Source organism: Anthonomus grandis, chromosome 11 (assembly GCF_022605725.1).
Source record: "Anthonomus grandis grandis chromosome 11, icAntGran1.3, whole genome shotgun sequence".
Lineage (NCBI taxonomy): Eukaryota > Metazoa > Arthropoda > Insecta > Coleoptera > Curculionidae > Anthonomus > Anthonomus grandis.
Window position 1 is genome coordinate 2,470,346 of NC_065556.1, and position 25,343 is coordinate 2,495,688.

At 34.6% G+C, this 25,343-nt stretch overlaps 1 protein-coding gene and 1 long non-coding RNA gene across 2 annotated transcripts in view; one reads left to right on the forward strand and one right to left on the reverse strand.

Annotated features, from left to right (window-relative positions):
- Window positions 1-25,343, forward strand: part of LOC126742041 (kin of IRRE-like protein 3) — a 419,654-nt gene that overhangs the window by 14,514 nt on the left and 379,797 nt on the right. The gene's annotated exons all lie outside the window — the stretch shown is intronic.
- On the reverse strand, window positions 7,339-9,704 carry LOC126742044 (uncharacterized). The gene is made up of 2 exons (XR_007662468.1): window positions 9,336-9,704; window positions 7,339-8,215 (listed from the first exon to the last, which is right to left on the reverse strand). It is a non-coding gene; the product is annotated as an uncharacterized LOC126742044 (long non-coding RNA).

Sequence of the window (25,343 nt, forward strand, 5' to 3'; positions counted from 1 at the left end):
ATATATAATAATATTAAACAAAATAAAATAGTAGTAAACAAGTAGAAATATTTACGGATATCTCTAAAAGTGGCTATAAAAAGTACCTCTGCTCAGGGTCAACGACGCAACGAACCATATTCTTCTTATATAACTTCTTAAGCAGTGTTAATATGAGCAACATACCTTTTGTAAAGGACAACAAATTATTAGTAGACCCTCCAGAAAATGCAGAACCATATGATTATTTTAGAATGCTCCTTGATGATAATTTTTTAAACCATATAGTACTGGAAACTAGTCGCTATGCAGAAGAAACTTTTTTAAATTCAAAAACCTCTTCCCGATCGAGAATTTCCGAAAAAAAAGATCTTACAGTAGCAGAATTGCTTCGATTTATTGGAATAACCTTTCATACTGGCATCATAAAAATTAATCGGGTACAAGACTACTGGAAAAAACATAGATTATTTAATCTTACATGTTTTTCAAAGTACATAAGTAGGGATCGCTATTTGCTTATTATGCGATTTCTATATTTTTCAAAAAAATCGGAATATGAAGAGACAGAACCAGCTGATCGCCTTTACAAAATTAGGGCTGTTTTGGAATTTCTGAATCTCAAGGTGGACCAAGTGTATTATCCTGGAAAAAAACTGTCATTGGACGAGTCAATGGTACTGTGGAGAGGCAGACTTATTTTCCGGCAGTACATAAAGAATAAGCGCCATAAATATGGCATAAAACTGTACATGTAGACGAAACCCGATGGGCCTATTCTCCAAATGTTGGTATATATTGGTCAGCTTGATGCAATAGGAGGAAAAGGACATTCCCAAAAGGTGGCTTTAGAATTGTTACGCGGCAAACTTCTTCACGGCCATTTAATATATATGGATAATTTCTATAATTCTTTTGAGTTGGTCAAAATTTTACTGCAACAAAAAACTTTCTGCACGGGTACTCGACGTGCCGATAGAAAAGGATTGCCTCAAGATGTTGTTAAGCCTAAATTAGGAAATGGTTAGTCACTTTTTCTTGTCTTCTAATAGTTCTGGAAGTTCTAATTATTGTTTTTTAAGGTGAATATAAATCACAGTACTTGGATGGCGTTATGGTTGGAGGTGGAAAGATAAAAGGGATGTCCTTTATATATCCACAGAATTCAAAAACGAAATGGTTCTGGTCAAGAATAAAAGAGGACAGGAAAAGGAAAAACCAATGCCTATTGCAAAATAAAACGAGTATATAGGTGGAGTAGATAAGCAAGACCAATTGATGTCATATTATCTCGCTCAGCGTAAAACACTGCGCTGGTATAAGAAACTTGGGATACATATTCTTCATATTGTGTTGCAAAATTCACAGATCCTGTTTAACAAATATAGTGGTAAAAAACTATCATTATATGACTTCCGGTTGGCTGTGCTTGAGAAACTTTTACCTGCAGAAGAAGGCAAATCCGTCACGAATCCAAGAATTTCTAAACATTTGCCAAGTAAAATTGTCTATAATAATGAAAAAGGAAAAACTCAAAAAAAAAAAGAAAAGATACGATTTATCACTGCACATCATGTGCTGATCAGCCAGGTTTGTGTTTAGAAAAATATTTTAGGAAATATCATAAAAATAAATAATTTTAACTATGGGTTTCATTTTCTTTTTGTTTTTTTTTTATTAGAATTACTATTTTTTGTTATATGTTTCAATTTCTATTATCAGTTTTTTTTATTACATACCTACTATGATTATATAACCTTGTTCTGTGAGTCTAAAAATAAAAGTATTTATTGATTTTCCTGTCCTTTAATACAAAAAAAAGCGAAGACGCGCATGTGCGCCTTCCGCATACCTCCTGACTTTTATTAAAATGTGCGGAGGGCGCACATGCGCGCTTTGCAAAAATTTAACAAAAAAAAAACATTACAGTGGTTCAACAAAAAAAACTTTAAGGCTAGCGTCCACTATACGGATCGCATCGGGCCTCATCGCAACGCAATAATACTCTCACGTGGAAACAAATGAGAGTGCGTCCACTCAAGGCGCGTCGCATCGGGGCGGAACGCAACGGATTTTTGCGGACGGCACGTTGCGACCCGTCTCAAGTTAATTTTGGTTAATTCTTTATTGCTTTGCTTACAAATTAACTAGGAAATTAATTAGAAATGGACGAAGAATTGCTAATCATTAGTGTCCCAGTATAAGGAACTGTACGACACGGGAGATGCGAGGTACCACGACGAACAGAGGAGAAACAATATATGGCAAGAAATTGCAGATTTAATAAAATTAAGGGGTAAGTACATAGGTATTTCAGACGCATTTATTTACCTAATTAAATAATAATATGTCAGATACATATATGTAAAATAGACGATAGCGAAGTATATATTATTCTTTATGACGAAATCCTCGTCTTACGACCTGTAATTGCCAAGGTAGTGATCCGAAATTCGATACAAAATATTGTTTAAAGTTGTCCCGAATACTGAGAGCAAGTTGTGTTGCATTTCCACCAAAGTGTATTAAATTCACTAATCCTTCCAATGTTTCATTATTTTCTTTTAAATCGTCTTGTAACCCCACATTGGTAATTAAAAAGTTATGTAAACAACACGTTGCTGCCACTGCAATGTTAATATGTTCAGGGGTCATGGATAATCGTCTTTCGTATATTCTAAACCTTCTGCATAGTATGCCAAACGCATTTTCACTGACCCGTCGTGCTCGGCTTAGCCTTCACTTTCTTCACTTCAGAGGCTAAAGTCTGGTTACCAGGATATGGTATCATTAAATGCCTTCCCAAAGGAAATGCTGCATCTCCAATGCTAACATGAGGCATAGCATCTTCAGTGTCAGGAAGTGGTTTGTCATGAGGAATGTTCAGTCTGTTCTCTGCTAGCGCTTTTCCGAAATTGGAATTCGAAAAAATATTTCCATCGGAGTTTTTTCCTAGGCCGCCAATGTCGACCACCAGAAATTTATAATCGGCGCCTACCAAAGCTAATAAAACCACACAAAATGTTTTTTTATAGCCAAAGTATTTCGATGCACTTTTTGAGGGACATTCTATAACAACTTGTTTCTCGTCTAACGCACAAAACTGACAAGCTATTGTTTCCGATTGTTCTTCCGAAGGTGTGTCAATTTTCATTCTCTGCCATATTACTGTACAAGTTTCGTAGACTATAGCTCTTACAGTCTTGTCTCCTAAACGACTGAACGCAAGTGATCGAAAAGAGTTGCCAGTCGCTAAAAACCTGGAAAAGAATTTAATTATGAGTGTTTATACCCGCAAAAAAAATGAATATTGTTTATTTAATATATACATACATTTTCTTTTTAGCATCTGAATGTCGGGACCGCTGGAAAAGGCTAAGAGACAACTTTGGGCGCGCAAAAAATTTGCGAAAAACCAAAAGTGGACAAGCCGCTACAAAGAATAAGCCTATTAAATATGAGAAAGAAATGCAATTTCTAACTTGTTATTTAACAAACATTTCGAGACAGTCGAGTGATGATTAAGAAGCTGTGCTTGATAACATGTCGCCACCATCTACACCAGGATCCCAATCCCAAATGAGTTCCAATTCAACTGCTTCATGTTCAAAAAAATAGAAAGTACAGGACGAATATGGCCCGTCCTTAACCTCGGCAGAAACACTGTTTCAGTCCTATATTAAGAAAAAGTATGACCAACCTCGCCAAGAACCTGACACAGTTGTTGACTTTTTTACTAATTTTGGGCGTACAGTGAAAACTTTTCCTGAAGACATCCAAATTCGTGTGAAAGGTTCAGTCTTTAAAATTATAAATGATGCTGAATTGGAAATGTTACAGCGAAAAGCAAGCCATGAACAATATTTTAATCGTCCTACTGTGCGGAGCCATTATTAAGAACCAGTCCGAATGCCAGTGTTACAGACAGGTCAAATTGCAAATACTAGATCAAATACTATGGTCTAAAGCAATGAACTTAGTTATTCGTTAGGATCGCAAGTTTATTCTCCAGTTTCACCTGGACAATCCTCACCAGTCCCACAAGCTGGACCAGCTGATCACGCAAACAAGACATATATGCAGATGAGAGAATTTCTAACGTTTCCTAAACGTTGATGTTAGTAGACTAAAAACTTAATATATTTATATAGAAATTAGAATAAAATGTAGTAAGTATAAGAAATATGAATTAAAGTTTATCATCGCAGAAATAATAGTTTTTGATTTTATGCCGTGGAACATTAAAAAATGAGCTATGATCACTTTGCATAAAATTATTCTGATGCATGTTTCTTAATAAGAATACTACTTACCTGAGATAGACAGCCAGTCGTTCATATGGCTCTACTGGTTCTCTAAATTTAGATTTTTGTTTTATAAGGTCGTTATTTAAAATATGCAGTAATTCTTCAAATTTTTCTTCTGACATACGAAAATATTCAAAAAATTTTGTAGGGTCTTTTTTCAAATCTGGAATTAAATGGTGAAATTCTTCGTATAGTTTTCTTTGCCTGCATATATCGTGAACCCACATTTTATGTTTACGTTTCCTTTTTTCCGTTTTTTCTTCCTCTTCCAGCAATATTTGAAACAGGAACAACTCTTCATCAGACGTATCTATTTCCATTTCAGGACTTTTTTATCAGTTCAATGATTAAAATAACTCAAATTTCAATAGTGTCGAAAACGCTCGTCCCACCCCATCTACAATAAACACAAAAACGACTAAACTGAAACTGGCTAAACATACAGTATACCTAATAATATCCGTCTTGCTACGTCTATAGTCAACGCAGTTGCAAGAAATGCGGCCCGGTCCGCCCCGCCGCGATCCGTCTGAAGTGGACGCTAGCCTTTAGAATGCATTATTTTACCCTTTGCCAAAAAATAAATATGAACTAAATTATTTGGGTTGTTCCGCACAGAGCACATTTTTATGTTCTATGTATCCGCAGCGAACGTTAAAAGTGGATTGAGAATCATCTTTTTTTAGTAATAACTCTAAATTATGTGTAGCCTCTCTTAACTTGAAATATGTATATTGATATAACAAAGAACATTCGAAATGACAATTTAGATTTTGTATTTGAACACATGAACACGGGTCTAAAGACACGATTAAGGTCGGGGCACACATATCCGTACCGAGACCGCAGCGTAGCTCGGCCGTGTCTCGGTGCGTTATCTCCCAAAACACACATCTCCGACACACGGCCGCCTCCCGCATCGTATTGGACGGTCATGTCGCACTATAAAGTATTCAGTTTGGATCGAAACTTAATTGGGTTGGTACATTAAATTTATTTCAAAAAAAAATGTTTTCGAAATTTGGTAATGATCAACAAATGCAGCATTCGCAATACGAGAACAACTAAATGATTTCTTTAGTTCTATAGAGGGCAGCGTAGATTGGCAGGAAAATACAGCCCTGGCAATTTAAATAATTTAATTTATGGATCATATTTGCCAGTTTTTTTAGATGTTGCATGTTTTTCGCTAAAATGTAGTAAATAAAATCTAGATCGTCTCAAATTCATGTTTTTTAGTAGTTATTTGGTTTCTTCGCCGTAAAAAAGAAGACGAAAATCCCAAACAACTAATGTAGAATCTAGTGGTAAAAATATTGGTAATTAAACTTTGTAACCTTTTTTTATGTAAATTTAAAAACTAAATAAAAACCTAGTATATTGAGTAATTGGAATTTGCGTATACAACTATCGTTACCAGTTAATTAAGTTAAAATCAAATTAAAATTTTTGAATAAAAAGTTTTATTTCGAAAAATTAATTAATATTTTTTATGGATATAGAAGTACCAACCTTAGTTAATTTTAGTACTAAATAGTACTAAATTTCATTGTCTCCGGAATTACGTATAGAATAATAATAATAATAATAATAATAATAATAATAATAATAATAATAATAATAATAATAATAATAATAAATGCCTTTATATTACGAAAATAGTTACAAAAGTTATTATCCAAAAATGCGGCGAGATCTAGCCTGGGGCTACTCTATCTAACCGCAAATATATCAAATTTCACCAAAAGCCATATATGTTCCAAATTTCACCAAAATCGGACAACTAGAAGTTGGTCAAATTTGAGTTTCAAGATTTGCACCGAACATACATAGTTAGTTACATATGTACATACATACATACATACATACATTGCAAGTTAAATTAAAGCTTTTCAAAAAACTGCATGTTTCCTATCCTAAAATATGAATTAGAACATTTTCTAGGTCGTTTTTTTACACCTGATCTTACACACCACTTCAAATATCAAGCTCAATCTTCGTTTGATTTTTGTAAAATGGGCTGTAATGCATTTTAGAAAAAAGAATCAATTTCACGGTGTATAAAATAATTACAACTGGAACAAATTATAATAGCCGCTTACTAAAACAAATTCGCTTCTCTAGACAACCGGATGTTGCCAAAATCTACCTAATATACTACAAATTATTTAACAATTTTTCGAATTAAATTTATTAAAAATATGTTTTATAAATTTGGAGCCACTTTTTTTGTTCAATTCCAAAGAAATTTTCTGCCACACTCTGTCTTTATAATCTGTATTCCTATATTTTTCATTTTTTTAATCATACAGTGATAAAAACTTCCTTACTTCCTCTATTAACCTTTCAATTTCCATTTTGAATAGCTAAATTTTATTGCTCGTTCGAGACCGTACAATGCACCGTCACCGTTGACAATTAAACAAAACTATTCTAGCTCGTTGCGGACTCGGTGCGGAGTCGGCGCACGGGCACGGTGCGGTCATGTTAAAGGTTGGGACACACATATCCGGACCGTGCCAGGACCGAGACACGGCCGGGTGGCGCTCGTCCCTCGGTACGTTTGTCTTCAAGCCACACTCTTCCGGGTCTCGCCAGTGTTCCGTTCGTTTCCATTGCTGTGACATTGAAATATCTGTCGTCTTATTTTTTTTTTTAATAGTTAAAATGTTTGGTAGTTTTCGAAATAGTGACTTGGGCATGATAGCCCTTGCTTTAGAGGAGGAAGAGAATGAAACAAGAATGAGAAAGCCAAGTAAAGAAATATATGGGTTCACAGTGCATGGAAGACAAGATCTCTACAAGGGAAGTTTCGAACGCTATTCCCTCTTCTCATCGATGATGAGACAAAATTTTACGAGTATTTTAGGATGACACAGTTTACATTCCATCAACTACTAAACAAACTTGAAGCAGAATTGAAAAAAAATGATACTTTTTGGAGACCATCAATTTCTCCCACACAACGCCTAGCTGTATTTTTAAGGTAAGTAAAATTAATTTAAGGGTATGTATTTGTTTTTCATATTGCTAGTTAATTAAAAGACGGGCATATTTAATAAACAAATTATATTATTATAGCAAAAAACTTTTAAAAAAGGCTCGTTAGTAGTGGTGACATATTTTTCCGCATTTTGCCTAAAATTCAAAGTATGTAGGACTAGACAATGATTGTACAGGTGAAGGTTCTGGCGTTGGAACAGTTAGCGACGAAGATGCTGGCGAAATCGGAGGAATATACTGATTCTGAGGGTAACTATTATTTGTGAGTTGCTTTAATTCAAACTCTTGTACAATGGAAAAAATGCTTCCTTTCGCCTGATTAAAAAGTATCGGATGCAGCGATTTAAGGGCTGGTGCTATACCCGCTAAAAAAGCATCAACCGGATGTTGCTCTTCCCTCTCTCTTGAACGTTTATTAGCTACTTTTTCAGCTTCTTTTTCTGCTAAAATATAAGTCATGAGCTGGCTTGACGGTGATTGTTGTAGATGGCGCTCATGCTGAAATTTTCGTTTTAACGGCGGCCTTACAAATTTGTTTTTATTATTGGAAGAGAGGGAGGACCCTGCCGGGGGCATTTGCGAAGACTGAGCAGTTATTCCACTTTGTGTTTCACTGTCCTGATTTTCAGTTATAGGTTCCTCATTTCCACTATTTTTTTGCGCAAAATCTTGAATATTAGAATCCTCGTCTTGAGATTCTTCTAAAGTAGATTCATGTTCACCCTCCTCTCCTTCGGGATTATATAGAACATTGGAAATTGTCTCTCGTTCTGCAATGTGGGGTAGCAAGAACATTAAGAGGTCTTCATACTTATATTTGTGCTGACGCACAGCAGCTTGTCCTGAGCTGGTTTTCCTTTTCTGCAAAGTCTTCCGTAGCTGATCACGAACTGATGTCCACTTTTTCTTGCATTCCTCGACTCCACCTGCAACAAAATATAAAAAATATTACCTACTGAAAATCACAAAATGTTGAATGTCAAAGATTGTAAAACATTGTTATCGTTACTAATTCTAGATTTCTTTTGGCAGTTTCCAAATTGCATCGGGGCCATAGATGGGAAGCATGTTGTAATACAAGCTCCAAAAAACTCAAGTCTTTATTGGAATTACAAGAAGACATATTCTATTGTGCTGCTGGCCCTTGTTGATCCGTGCTACAACTTTATTGCAGTAGATCTGGGAGCATATGGGAAAAACTCAGATGAAGGTATTTTGGCAAACTCAAATCTTGGAAAGTCATTAGAAAATAACAAACTTAATGTACCAAAAATTAAAGCATTACCTAACACTAATATTGAACTTCCAATGGTAATTGTTGGCGATGAAGCTTTTCCTCTGAAAAGATATTTAATGAGACCTTATCCAGGAAGGGGCTTGACAAATGACAAAGCTATTTTTAATTATCGTTTGAGTCGGGCAAGAAGAATATCGGAAAATGCTTTTGGTATCCTGCAACAGAAATTTAGAATATTTAATAGAACCCTCCAAGGAGATCCTGGAAATCTAACAAACATCGTTATGACTGCATGTATTTTGTACAACTTTATTCGAAAAATCGAAGGTTATAAGGTTTCTGAACAGGTGTTGAACGAAAGTGAAGCAGATAGAAAATCTGACAGATATTCAAATCTTCAAAACCTACCTCGGCTTCGTGGTAGATCTACAGATGCTGCATTTGATGTGCGAGAGCAACTGAAAACCTTTTTGAATTCACCAGAAGGGAGTGTAGAATGGCAAGAGTAGGTAGCGTTGAGACTTTAATTACACAACCGTACTTTGTTTTTTTTTTTGTAAAATTAAAAATTAAGTAGTATTAAGTAAAACTAGGATATCTACCTACTTATATAATAAAAGTGAATTGGCTATATTTTTTAATAATATTTAACATGCTTTCGAAAAATGTATTTGGTCAAGAAATGCTCTTTCATACATAAACGCCATACACCAACCGATGTTTTCAAGAATTACCCCCTTAAATATTAGCATATTATTAAGAAACATCCTGTATATTTTTGTCATCTCAAAAGCAATTTGTTTACCTACCTTTAACTTGCAAGTCTGTTGCAATTTGTTTCCAAACTCGTTCCTTATATTCAGTATTCCTATATTTCCCATGTTTTTGATCGTAAAGTACAGGAAATTTTCATACTTCTTCTATTAACCTCTCTATGTCCATATTAAACACAGCTTTAAATTAATGCACTCGAGCTCCGTTCCGATACACCGGACGTCAAAAATTAAACTAACGATATTCCGCCCGGTCCGCACACGAATCGGCGACGTGACCCGGATACGTCACGATCATGTGTGAACATTTCCATATATTTTAATTGTTTTAATTCAGAAGCGGGTGACGTCCGACACCCGGCCGTGTCTCGGTCCTGGCACGGTCCGGATATGTGTGTCCCAACCTTAAGACTACTTCATATGATTACGAACGACAATTCACAACCGAGACACGGCCGTACTACGGTGCGTGCTCGGTGCGGACTCGTTGCGGGCATGTGTGTCCCGACCATAATAGGTGGACTATCTGGTGTAGACATTTTTATTTTTAAACTATACTTCACCAGACATGCCTCTATTTCCTCATCGCAATATGCGCAATCTAAATTTAATTTTAAAACCAAAATACTGTACTGAAAACTTAATATAAGCTGTTTACCTACGATATTAATCATTTTTGTTGTTAGACGTTCTTTCAAATAATTTAAAGTCCTTGCTTTACAATTTGGCAGAAAAAAATGCTCTAACTGGCGTCTTTTTAGTGTCAGATCAAGCAAAACCGAAAACTACTTTTATGTATTTTTCATGTTCGCTAAGCCGTTTGGCGTTGGTTATAAAATAGTAACAACGAGATCCTAAAAGACAACCGATCAGGTGATGATTTTGTTTCGTAGCATTTTATAATGACTTTATAGGAGGCTGAATCTTTATTTAATCATTTCATTAACAATAATATTGTTATGAATGTCTTTTACAGCGTTGAGAAGAATGGTGTTTATGTTGTCGAGCAACGCTAACCACAAGGGAAAATACTAATACCTATGTCGTAGGATCTATCCTGTAACTTTATGTATGAAATGTTACAGTTTCGAAGGTTTAAGATAACATTATTCAAAATAATAATAATAATAATAATAATAATAATAATAATAATAATAATAATAATAATAATAATAATAATAATAATAATAATAATAATAATAATATTTAATGAGTTACAACATGCAATTCGTTTTACTCAAAAATAAAAACCTTTAAACATAGTAAAATGTCTTTAAAGTGGGTGCAGAGAATAATTTAGATCAAACTTCACAGGTATGTTCGTTTGATCTATTAATTATTAATATTAACTCTCCAGAATACTCAAACATTGATATAACTTTAATAGTATAATTTTACTAAACAATAAAGTATTTTTTCGTTTGATCTACAACACAATTTCATTTACTTGTTTACCAAGGGATCTGATTTCATTTCTTCAAGGGAAAAGAGAAAACGAAACCTGTCACATAAAATCTAATATACCTGCACAGGGACGCAGCGGTACGAAGAAAATTACAATGTAGATACTTAATCCGACAATTCCATTTTATAAAATATAAGGTGACATTTTGGAACAGGTTGTTTGCAATTGTTTCGCGCCCGTTTCATCCAGAGACTTATCTCGGATTTTAGCGCCGAGAACAATAGGGCGCTCGCGCAATTTAATGGCCCGGTTAGAGTAAAATGGCAAAGACGGAGTTTTTGTGTTTGCTTGAACGACGTAAGATTCTTTTTTTTTATAATTACGATGACGATTCATGCACGAGCACATAATACGCAGTATAATTAGTAAAATATAAAGTAGTGCGTTACGAGTGCGCAGGGAAATTTACAGCTTAAATTAAGAGCTATTCATAATCTTGTAATATTGTAATCTATTTGTTGGCAAATACAATGTCGTTCAGTCAAATTAAATAAATTCAGTACAGCGTAAATGGAGGCCTGCTCGAAGAAACTCTCAGGGACGTCGTTTTTAGTTAGCCATTTTGTTTAACACGTTGGCTACCAAGGGGGTATTTGGAAAGTCTTCTCTTATGTACTATACGTATCACCGGTGATATTCTGCAGGTTCAGGGCGCTTTAAAACGATTGGGATTTAAAAGCAAAACATTTTGCCTGGGAAACGGGCTATAAATCAATCGAGTTAACCAATTTTTAAGTTATCACCGGTGATCCCCATTAGCAAAGTTATGCAAATAAAAAGCAAATTTTTTTTTTATATTTTATTATAAGTAACACATTATAAACGACCAAATAAGTTGTAAAAACACTTAACCTTCCGGAGCTCACGCTAAGTATTTTGGAAAGGACTGCGTAGCCTTAGGAATAGTTTGCGTCATTCGACGGCGAATATAGCCCTCCACTAATTGAAATGACAAAGATCGCAAAAACTTTCTTCGTCGTATACTTTCATTAATATTCATTGAATGAACAACAAAAGAGTTTATTCCCGATACATTGAGTAACGAATAGAACACAACCATGGGCCATCTTCTTGTATTACGTGCACAGTTATAAGACGCACATAGCTTGTCCATACAGTCAACACCTCCTTTAGATAAGTTGTAGTCCAATATCATATCTGGTTTTCCAGTTTTAGAGGTTCTATTTTATCGTCAAAATGCATACTTGATAAAAGCAGCACGGTTTTTTTTTCTTTTTTGGTGTATATGATACTAAAGTACAGTTATGACGAAAGGCGAACATGGACGATAAAAGTGGACGACCCAAAGGATTCAAAAATTCAGGTGGCAATTCCCTTTTATTTGTTTTTCTAACTGTACCTAATAAAGTTAGCTTGAAATCGGACTGAAGGGAATTGAGTAGCTCCATACTGGTAAACCAGTTGTCAACTGTAATATTACGACAGGTTCCTTTTATTGATTGGCACAATCTCTGCACCACTGCAGTGAGAGAATTACTCGCCTTGGAATGGACCCTCAGGCTGCTTTCCTACGTAAACCTCCATGTTGCAGGTGTAGAAAGTCTTGGCGTCTACCATAGCAAATATTTTTAGCCCATATTTATTGGGTTTGCTAGGTACATACTGCCTAAAGTTGCAACGCCCCCGAAATGCTTCTTGCTTCTCGTCTTTTGTTAGCCATTCAAAAGGTGTATAGGCTGAATCAAAGTTACCAACAACTGTACCAAACACTGTCCGGATGGCGGCTAGCTTGTCAGTCTGTTTTCGTTCGTCTCTAGTTGCCAAATCATCAAAACATAAATAGCAGAAATAGAAATCGATATTGGGACATCGTTAGTCTAAAAACCTCGACTCCAGTACCATTCTGTGTCTATATTTCCTCAATATTAAGTCGATTAGATTTCAATACCCCAGATAAATAAAGCAATCCAATCAGTGCTTGTATTTCTAATATGTCCGTGTCTTTTGCATCTCTTTCACGTTGGTAATTGCCTCTACTCATGGCAATATGTCTGTTTGTATTTTCCACTATCTAATTCAGTACTTCTTCTGTAAAAAAAAGCTTCCAAATGTCAATTTCTCTTTTTAGGTCTTTCGCAGGTCTTTTTACCCCTGGAAGATGCTTAATCAAGTTCTCCGCCCTGGTTTTCACATTTCTTTTCGTCATATGTTTGGCCACTCAGTTCCATCTTTGCCAATAAACACAGGGTAATTTCCCCTAGCGACTTCATCAGTGGCTTTCGTCTCCGAAGTTTCTTGCTCCGTATCACTATCCAAATCTTGTCTTTCTAAATTGTCTTCTTCTCCATCATCTTCTTGGTCCTCAAAATCACTCTTTGGCTCCTCATCATCTTCTTCCAAACATTCTTGCATAAGCTTTTGCAAACGAGCCTCCTCTCGACTCCAGGAGCACGCCATCTATAAAAGTGTACAAATAATAATAATCTATCTTAAATTTTAATAATAAAAGCTAACACTCACCATTGCACAACAAGTTTAACAAAAAAAAAACGCATAAAAATATATAAATTGAACGCTCGCGCGCGGACTTACAATCCGCAGTGGCTATAATTTGGCAATAAACGCACAAACCATCGCACAAATGAGCACTGACTGTAGGAGAACCCGGAATAGAAAGATACTTAATATTACAGCACTGCGGGTTGTCGATTGTCGAAATTAACGATAAAATAAAATAGTTGCGGAGTGAGAGTCCGCGCGCGAGCTCCGGAAAGTTAAAAACTAGGTAATCTCTTAATGTTTTTCCTGATAGCAACTTAAGCAAAGGGCAGGGGTATTTGCACTCATTACAAAATGTAGACGCTAATTTACTTTTTTTACACGCAAATTTTGACTGTTTGGAAAGATTATATTCCTTCTTGTAGCATCCTACGCATCTTTTTCTTTTTTTCCTATTATCCTTCGTTTTGTTTGTTACTTCTTTTAAAAAGTGTTTAGTTTTTTTGGCCTTTTTTTCATTATCAATCATATCTCCGATTAATCCTGTCACTAAAGCCTCTCTAAATTCTGAAATTTCAATTTTCCTTTTATTTGAAATTTCATACAAAATCAGGGCATTAACCACCGATGTTCCAAATAAGAATTCAAATGCCACTTTGTGGTACCATCTTATAGACTGACGATGTACTGAGAAATAAGAGGCCATCAATCAGATAAATCAATGTCCATTTTAAATTTCTTATAAAACACAATGGCCTCTGGCTTGTTAATATTTTTGCCCTTGCGATTGTTTTTATTTGTGTTTATTATATTGAGTGTATGTCTTGTAATTATAAATCTAATTGATCTTTTATCTTTCCAATTACCAACAACTTTTCCATTAATTTCTTTTCCTTTAATTTGTCCTTTTTTCATTTTTTTCTCATCTGCAATGTCTTTCGGTACTCCTTTGACGTATTTCCGTAGGGTTCCAATATTGTGAGTTTTTCTGTTCAGTAAAATGTCTCTCAACTCTAGGTTATTATAGTGGTTATCAGTTACTAGTGTTCGGCCGGTATCAAGGTAATCTCTCATTAAATTTAATACAAGTCTATTGCCACTGCGTCCTGCTGTCGCTGTATCACTTTTTCCTTTATAAATCTCTGCTTCATATGTATAGGGTGTTTTTTTAGAGGCGGAGAACTTAATCTGGAGGTCCAATTTTCACACACTCTTTCCAGTACTGCAGCCTGTATTTCGGCAATCACGCGTCGCATGTTGGCTTCCAAGTGCTCAAGTATTTCGGGTTTATCAGCGTAGACATGCGACTTAACATAGCCCCAAAGAAAATAATCTAATGGCGTCAAGTCGCCCGAACGAGCTGGCCAGTTTACAGGTCCATTCCTTGAAATTATTCGTTGCTCGAATGTCTCTTGCAGTAAATTAATTGTTTGGCGCGCTGTATGGCACGTGGCACCGTCCTGCGGAAACCACATTTTTGCAACACTTGCAACGGCTTCCAATTGAGACACAAAAAAGTTGGTTATCATGTTTCTGTATCGCTCACCATTTACTGTAACGTTCTGACCATCAGCATTTCTGAAGACATAAGGACCAATGATTCCACCGGCCCATAAAGCGCACCAAACGGTTAGTTTTTTTGGATGTAACGGTTTTTCGCCAATAACTCGTGGATTCTTATCCCCCCAAACTCGGCAATGCTGCTTGTTTACATAGACATTTAACCAAAAGTGTGCTTCATCACTGAACAAAATTTTCATATGAAATCGTGGATCAACAGCAATCTTTCCTTCCGCCCATTCAGCTAATGTACGGCGCAAAATATGATCCTGGGGTTTTAACTCCTGGACAAGTTGAATGTTATATGCTCGCAATCCGAGATCTTTGCTCAAAATTTTCCATAAAGTGGATGGACATAATTTCACTTGTTAAGAACGACGACGAATTGACACATTTGGATCATTATCAACACTATTCTGCACAGCAGCTATTGCTTGTTGCGTACGAGTTACGGGTACCAGGTTGTTGTCCTATAACTTGCGCACTGTACGGCCTCTTACTGGATGCGTATTGTCGACTAGAGTAAAAGTATTGCGAAAACGATCAACAGTTTCTCGAATTAATCTCTCTGAAGGACGATTATGAGCACCATATTACTCACGTAATGCCCGATGTGTTTCTCGAATAGAACCATGTCTTTCAAAATAAATTTGAACAATTTGGAAACGTTGCTCCGGCGTGAATCTGTTTACGATGAATTGCCAAACCAAACTAATTTAAAAATAACCCAGAATTGTCAGGTCGGCTGTCATAAAAAACAGTGTTGCCAAATCAAAGTTCTCTGCCCCTAAAAAAAACACCCTTTATATCCACTCTCATCACACAACTTAAATATTTTAACTCCATATTTCGATGCCTTTCCTGGAATATACTGCCTAAACAACATTTGGCCTCTGAAAGGCACCATTGATTCATCAATTGAAACTACTTTCCCGGGTACTCTTAATTGCTTATATTTGTGTGTTAATTGATCTATAAGAGGTTTAATTTTGTGGAGTCGATCTTCTTTATTTGCTGTTTCATTATCGGAAAAATGAATAAACCATAAAATATCCTGAAACCTGTTTTTTGACATAATATGACGCACAAAACAATGTCTATAAATAAATTTATATTACAATATTTTTGGAAATTTTGCCAATCCCATATATAGTAATACTGCAAAAAAAATTTCCATTTCTTGGAAAGAAAGATCCTTCCATTTTTTTTGTATCTTCTTGCATTTTTATTTGTTTCCAATAACATTAACTCTATAATGTCTGAATCTACAATTGGTCTAAACACATAAATGGGTCGTAAGTTAGGTGGTACATTTATTTTTTCTGCATCGGTAAAAGAAATTTTTTTAAGACGTTCCATCTACTTGATTCCAGGATAAGATTGTGCTCGGGTTGGTCGGTTCAATATTATCTTCGTTTCTCTCTAATTCAGGTTCGTCTATTTCGGAGTCTGTGTCTGATTCAGAGGTCGGTTCATATTCCGACTCAGAGGGCGAAACGGACTCATCCTCTTCACTATCTGAGATTACATATTTACTGCTATTTTTAGACTGATTATTCTCATTAGGTTGTAGAACTCTAATATTTCGAGATGTACTAGAAATTTGATCTGGAATGATAAAAAATATTGTTTTTTTTTTGTAAATTTACTAGGTACCTATACCTTTAAGTTTTTGTTCACCTTGCTCACGTTCAATATCATTATCAGTTAAATCCTCAACGTCAATATTGTCCTTATTTCCACAACTTTGTTCTAAAAATTACATAAACATAACCTTAAATTATGCTTCTTATCATTTAAGCCCTTTACTTTCAGATTCTAACTTTTTATACCATTGCAAAAGTTTTTTTTCCTCCTTTGCATCCATGTTTTATCACTTTTTACACTTTCAACCCAAAAAAATATAATAACAAGCAAAAACAAACAAAATTATTAGATTATATTTAAAATCCAGATTATATAAAGAATGTTCTTCAGATTCCAAATAATTTTGACCGCTTCGAGTAACGCTTGGCTTTTTATAATTTTTTTTATTTCATTTAAGGTGACACATAGGAGCTAAATACCCTACTCATCCTACAATACTCTCTAAAAGAACAAAATTCTGATTTGTGATTTTTACCTCCACAAACCAAGCACTGATGTTGATTAGCTTTGTTGATTCCCTCACTCGAATTTTGAGTCATGGCAAGGTTACTAGAATGTTGAAAGGACTTACCCGGCCTATTTCCAGTAAAATGCAATTCTGCCTCCTGCCTTGGTTCAAATAACTTGTTGTGCAGCTGACTTAGCCGCTGCTATATTTATACTCTCCTCTAGCGTTGTCGACTTCTTCTCTTCGAGTAAGCGATTTGGCGTTGCACCATGATTATATCCAATGATAAAAAGATACCTTAAAACGACTTTTAAAACACTTGCCCCGAAATCTCACACTGAAGCTAAATTTCGAAACTTGGCTGCCCACTCTTTAGCACTTTCAGTCACTAATTTTCGAGCGGTATAAAATTTATAACGTCCCGCGAATACTGAGACATTTAGCTTAAAATGTTCGGTCATAAGGTTTATGAGAGATGTATATGATTTCTTCTCGGGCTCCTCGGGAATGCATAAGTCAAAGACTAATTTGTAAGCATCCTCACTTAATATACAGGGTGGTCCATTTAACTTGAGACATCGCAATATCTTGAAAACTAAACATGTATTTAGAAAATATTTCATGTGAAGTTTGTATGGTTTCGAGGGGGCCATAAAATTACATCATTGGTTTGACCTTGAGTGGACGTCTTCAAGGTCAAATGAAAGTCAACTTTACTTTTTTGCATAGAAACCTCTATTTTTTTAACGGTATCTGATTTAGCGTTAAAAAATAAGTAATTTTATCTGACATTTTTTTACATGCGATTTCTCCTTTTCAAAATATTAATTCTTGATTCTTTTATGAATTTTTTCCTTGACAATGACATTAGAAACAGGAATAGCTTTGGTTCAGCAATTCTTCAATATTGTTGTGACAAGGCATTGTTGATCAATGATCAATGCAAGTTGTTATGATGCGAAAATTTTCTATAGTGAACAGATCTCACGTTTTTATCCCAGGTATTTCAAGCGATTGTAAACAAATACAATGAATAATTATTTTGTTTCACAATATTCATTCAGTTATCAAGTATTTAACTATTTTGTTGAGTGACTATTGAATGCCTAACAATAAATGAAAAAGTTAAAATGGTGCTTATCTATGGTGAATCTGAACGGAATATTAACAGAGCCATTGAACTGTATACCATGCGACATCTTTAACGGCGACTTCCATCGTAAGCATCATTTTATCGTGTAGTGAACCACTTTATAGAAAATAGAAGTGTGAGAACGATAAATCGATTACGAATGAGAAGCATTACTAGTCAAAATAATAAAATTGACGTCTTAGCTGCAGTTTACCATAATCCTGGAATCAGTTTACGATCAATTTCGTCTGCTTCTGGAATCTCCAAAACAAGTGTCCTGAGAATTTTGAAACGCCACGAGTTTCATCCGTATAACTTGTCGTTACATCAAGAGCTTAACGGGAATGATTTCCAAAATCGAGTGTTGTTTTGTGAATGGGCCCAAAATCAGTTGCATGAAAATAAAAATTTCTTTCTGCGCGTCTTATTCACCGATGAAGCTTCATTTACAAACTATGGTGTAGTTAATCGTCAGGCAGTTGAAAATCCCAGGTGGTTTCGAGCGAAAGAACATCAGCGGCCATGGTCTGTAAATGTCTGGTAAGGCATCATCAATGATAAAGTCATAGGACCTTATTTTATTGATGGTGTCGCTACAGGCCAAAAATACCGTATTTTTTTGCTGAAGATTATACCAGTATTTCTGGAAGATGTGTGTTTTAAAGTGAGACTAAATATGTGGTACCAGAATGATGGTTGTCCTGCACATTATTCACGCGTTGCGTGCCAAGTGTTGGATCAAGACTTCAATGGACGTTGGATAGGTCGCGGTGGAGCAGTCCACTGGCCGCCACGGTCACCTGATTTGACGCCCTTAGATTTTTTTCTATGGGGTTATTTGAAGGAGATCGTATATCGCGATCCACCAATGACTCCCGGAAATATCAAGCTGCGAATCACGGAGGTTTGCGGGTAGATAACTCCATAGATGCTGCACTCTGTTCATCGATCGTTTAGAAAGCGAGTCGAAAAATGTATAGAAGTGGAAGGTCAACACTTTAACATTTATTAAAATAATTTTCTGTTTGTGTTTCAATTTCTTTTATTTGAAGCTTGTACGTTTTATTTTCAAGTTTTTGATTTCGTTGATATTCTATCATAAGATACTTTCACTCCTTTTGATAGATCATCAGATACTACCTACAGGGGCAAATGTCATGGTCAAAAAAAAAATTCGTAAAAGAATTAAGAATTAATATCTTGAAAAGAAGAGGTCATGTAAAAAAGTGTCAGATGAAAGTTAATTATTTTTTAACGCAAAATCAGATACTATTAAAAAAAATAGAGGTTTCTATGCAAAAAAGTAAAGTTGACCTTCATTTGACCTTCAAGACGTACACTCAAGGTCAAACCACTGACGTCATTTTATGGCCCCCTGAAAACCATTCAAACTTCATATGAAACATTTTCTAAATACATGTTTAGTTTTCGAGATATTGCGATGTCTCGAGTTAAATGGACCACCTTGTATTTAACAAGATTGCACTTTTTCGACCCTCATCTCTAATATCATTAGCAACAAAATAATTCTCTAGTCTTTTTCTGAAAATCGACCAATCCGAACTTGCCGGATCAAATTCGCGTAAATGACCTATATTTTCTGTTGCCATAGTTTAAATTATTGTAACTTTTGCACTAACGCATTCAAGTACTGCCCGTGAAATTCCAAACGTTTTTCTTTGTAAATGTTTATTTTAAAACACTATAATTTTTTACAGTCAAAATCCTCGTTGCCACTGTAATGTTCCGGGTTATTATTTATCTATAATCAAACACCGGTAATAACACTAACTGCTTATTTATTTAATAACTTAATAAATTCCTTTTCACTTTTACCATAAACGTTTTGTTAAACTCATGACCCGAGTACAACTGCTCTCGTTAGTAAGAATCTGCCGCATTTTTCGTTACAATGTGCGGTATGTCGTAGTAAATACGCTAGCTGGACGCATTATTTATTTTATTTAAACTGAAAAATCCTATACAGTTCGTAATAAATAATGATTCGAATAGAATACATCTCAAATGTCTTATCTTCTGTCTTAACACACAGTATTATTATGCACATTTATGCCTGGTTAATTTGACCAATCAGGATGCTAGAAAAATGCCTTAATTTAGCATTTTTCTAGGCGGCAAAATTAAATTTTATTTGATAAGAAGTCTCATCAATCTTATTTAATCATAACATCTAAAGAAAACTACCAATTAAAAAGGTTTCTGAAAAAAAATAATTTTTACAAGTAAAATTTCTTATTATAGGAGTTTTCAGATATTGTGATTAAATAATTTAAAATCGTAAAGAAAATGTATTTACATTTGATGACACGTGCTCAGTATGGGGTGCTAGATTGCCGTATTAAAATATATGTATCGAATAATATGTACAAATTTAAAATATTTAGTTTTTCCGCTTGTTTACTTTAGTAAAAAACTTATTTTAAATGTAACACATTGATTATTATACGATTTTTAAATTGTTCGAAATTCTTTTAAAAAGTGCTTTCCCCCTGTCAAATAAAGCAAATAGTAAATAGTGGATGGATGGCATTATTTTGCAAGTGGAAAGTTGGTTTTAAGATAGGTGACCAATTTTAATTGTATTTTTAATACACTTTAAAATTAAACACGCATCCTATTTCGTAAAAATTGTAGAATTGATAGAATTGAAACATACATTTTGTTAGGAATTCCGCCACAAGGTTGTCAAACATATCATAATACTATTTTTGAAGGTTTTTCTATAAATAATTAATTAACTTTTAACAAGAACTAAGAGTAAAATGAATAAATTAAAAGCAATAGTCCTCTCAATCATTTTGACACATTTTCTGATTGCATTGTATCAAAATATGCGACACAGTATTAGACTAATTACCACTTCAATACTCAATACTCAATACTCAAATATTTATTTCTATAGACTCATACAAATAAGTATCGGACGATGTCAAAAAATAAAATTGTAAGACCTAAACATACAACTTTTAAAAAGGCCTTAAGAAAAAACAATAAAAAATCTACAATTAACTAAAGACTAAGAATATAGGAAAACTATAGCTTTTAACAAACAAACAAATACGAATTATATGAGTAAGGATAAGACGCTGCAATTTAAATATTCTGTTACCGTATAAAATTAATTTTTAATTAAAATTATTTTCAATGAAGCTTTGAAATTATTAACACTTGACGAGTTTATAATACTATCAGATTTGCTTTCATATGCTCATAGGATTTCTTGCTATTAATATATAAGACAAAATTTACTACAATTTGTCAAAAAAAAGGGCGACGCAACATTGTAGTAAAAATTGTAAAGCCATTTTTTAAAGTGTGTAATAGCCTTAACGGCAGCTCTGCTTATCAAGCAAAATGGTACTGCGGTATCTGCAATTAAAATTTTTTTGTTCGTATTTTAATACAACGAAGATAAAACAAAGCATAAAAGATAGTGGCTGCTAGTGTATATGACCCTACCAAGAAGAAACAACAGAGCTGGTGCAGGCTTTTGCACCATTTGTGCTGGAGTCATCTGTGTACGATGATCCTCCTGGTTATCAATTCCTCTCTTAGCATCTACACTACCGCTGAAAAATATTTGCCCACCATGTATTCTTTTTAATATTTTAAATTAGATACAAAATCTTATCTTTATACCTATATTAAGATTATATCTCTTTTGTAAATTGCATATATGCTTAGCATACCTATCAACTATGGTTCGTTGAAAAACACTGACTATTTAAAAATAGTCTTGCAAATAACAAACAACGTAGTGAAAATATGCACTTTTTCTAAAAAACTAATCTGTTTACAGCTCGTTTCCGATGAAATTTGAAACATTTAAAGGTGTTTAGTATCCAAGAATTAATTTTGTGTAACATTGGTAAATAATTTCGCTTGCTTATTGACGATTGTCACCGTTTCTTTGCTGGTTTTTCAATATTCTTTAAAATGGCTAAAACAAAAGAGTTATCGGTAGAAACAAAAGGTATTATCATTGGACTTCATAAGGCTGGAAAGACTAACCGTCAAATTTCAACGAACTTGGGAATTCCAAGGCGGACTCTCGATTATAATGTTAGAAAATTTACCAGAGAAGGAGCTATTAGCAACAAACCTCGATCGGGAAGGCCAAAGGCAACAAGTTCAAAGGAGGATTTAAATATTATAATTATTTAAATATTATAATTTTGGGAAACGAGTCGAGGTTTTTAGAACGAAGAGGCGAGTTTTTGTTCGCCGTTATGCCAATGAAAGGGTCGCTGAGAACTGTACGGTGGCCTCAGTTAAACACGGTGGTGGTTCGGTGATGGTGTGGGGTTGTTTCGGAGGATCTGCAGTGGGCTATCTAATTAGAATAGAGGGAATTCTTCGAAAAGAGGGTTACAAAACAATTTTAAGTGACAATGTACTTCCTTCTGGTACTCGAATAATTGGGGAAAACTTCATCTATCAATATGACAATGACCCCAAGCACACGTCGAAATTGTGCAAGCAATATTTAGGTCAATTACAAAGGCAACATCTTCTGAAAGTTATGGTATGGCCCCCACAATCACCGGACCTCAATCCTATCGAATTACTGTGGGATGAACTGGATAGACAAGTGCGAAAATCATACCCCACATCAAAAGAAGACTTATGGAGGATCATCCAAGAAGAGTGGCACAAGATACCTCAGGAAACTTTGGATAAATTAATTAGAAGAGTACCGAAACTCTGTGAAGCTGTTATTAAAAATCGAGGCGAACATGTAGATAAATCCAAAATTTAATTTTCTTAAATTTAATAAATTGAAAAATGTATTGTTTATATTCATTTTTTTATTAATAAACCGTTTTATAAGAATAACTGATGGGTTTATTATTTTTAGTTATAACTTTAAAACAGTCATTTATAGGCTAATACTTTTGAGCGGTAGTGTACGTTAGCTTCTGTATTTTTCATATGTTTACTTAATCTAGCAATATTTTTTTAAGTATACCACCAAAACCATATACAGGTGTGCTAAGCGAATTAAAATTAAAAAAAAAATGGCAAATGTGTATCTGTTTGTCAAAACTTTAATCCATAAGCCGATAACAGTATTACGGGCTGCGGTTCATTTGGTAATTATGTTAATTTAATAATCGTATAGCTGGATAAATCTCAGTAATTGCAAATTATTTTGACTAACCCAAATAATGACCTATAAACTGCATAACTGCATATGCGCCATATACTACATAATAAACCGACACTATAATTATTAATGTTAAAAGTTTATACATTATATTTTATGTTTTAGGATTAATATTTGCTATAAAAAAATGGCAAATAATAGCTTTAGTATATTATTTAATTATTAAGCTTCATTTATGACCTTGCGCATTTTTGTACGTGAAGTTTGTATATACAAGATTGCTCAAAAATAAATTACGACCATCAACATTTTTTCAAATGAAAGCACCTTTTTTTATTTCATCTTTGAATTTCGCATGGAATTCTACGTATGTTTCGACGACCAAACATTATTATTGAAGTTCACCTTACGAGTCACCTTAACTCTGAGAATTTTTATACAGAGCAAAATTCCATTAATTCATGTTTTTTTATTGTTCGCTGGTGACTGTGTATTTTCATAGAAACTGTATGACAATTGTACGCCAAACAGATATTGTCAAGTGTGAAGTGTACGAGCAAAGTTGCGGTTTTCACAATCGTAAAGTTAAAGGAATGAGAAAAAATAGAAATTCTATGCATGGTTGGGTTTGGTGATAGAACACGTACTCAAAGAGAAGCTGCTCAATTATTCAATGAAATCCATCCTGATCGTCCTTCGATATGTCAAAAGGTGGTGAGTAGAATAAAGGCTAAATTTATAAAATTCGGTCATCTAAGAGATCTGCCGAAATATGGTCGTCCTACTCAAGATGAAAATGAACAACTTGACATTTTGCTTTCTTTGGAAGAAAATCCATGCACTCCTCTGTCGCAGATTGGGGCAAATTTACACATGGCGAAATCTATAGTTTACCGAATAGTTAAAAAGCACAAATATCACCCCTACAAAGTTATTCCTGTACAAGAGTTATTTGATGACGATTTCGATAGGCGAAATGAGTTTTGTGAACGCTTACAAAACATGTGCAATCTAAATAGTATTTACATTTAGTAACAAATATTATTTTTTCTGATGAAGCCACGTTCTGTTTGAATGGTAGTGTGAAGAGACAAAATTGTCGATATTGGGCAACACAAAATCCGCATTAAAGGATGGAGGTAAACACCCAGTACCCTCAAAAACTAAATGTGTGGTGTGGATAAGTGCGCGGAAGAGTAATAGGTCCCTTTTTCTTTGAACAGACTTTAACGGGACAAGTGTATCTCGATTTTATACAATTTGAATTAGTTCCAGCATTACTAGCTTTATTTCCAAATCAATTGGACCCAGACTATCCTGACGAAAAACTAATTTTCCAGCAATATGGCGCTCCTCCGCACTATGCTGCCACTGTGCGTACATTTTTGGATGAAATCTTTCCCAATCGGTGGATAGGAAGGAGAGGACCCATCGAATGGCCTGCTAGGTCGCCTGACCTAACACCAATGGATTTTTTTGTGGGGATACCTCAACTCGAAGGTATTTGTTAATAGGCCAAATGATCTAGACGACTTGAATGAGAGAATTTACGGAGAAGTACGCGCCATAACTCGCCATATCGCGGAAATGATTGAAAATGTGCAAAGAAACTTTATTAATCGCCTTGGATATTGTGAAGCCGTGAATGGCAACCATTTTGAACATTTAACTTAATTTTTGTTCTTTTTTTTTGTTACATGAATCGTCTTTTTTTCGATAACTGTTGACTTTAGGTATAGGTCATGATGCATGAAACATACGTAGAATTCCACGCGAAATTCAAAGATGAAATTAGAAAAAGGTGCGTTCATTTGAAAAAATGAAGTTGATGGTCGTAATTTATTTTTGAGCAACCTTGCATATACAAACTTCACGTACAAAAATGCGTAAGGTCATAAATGAAAATTTTTGAAAAAAACTTGAATAAGAATCGACCGATTCGAGCGTTTTTTTCTCGAACACACCCCTGAATTTTAAATGAATTTAGACATAACTTTTAGGATGCACTGTTCACTGTATGAATAGGGCTTGGCATATATTTTTCTTTAGAGTAAGATTGTGCCACCAGACGCACTTAATCTAAAGCCTGAAAAAAGTTGTATTGACTTGTTATATTATGAGTTTATTTAAAATTATCTACTCAATAATTCTATTAAAAAACATAAAACTTTCTTTGCCTCCGCTAATTAAAATACACGAAGTTA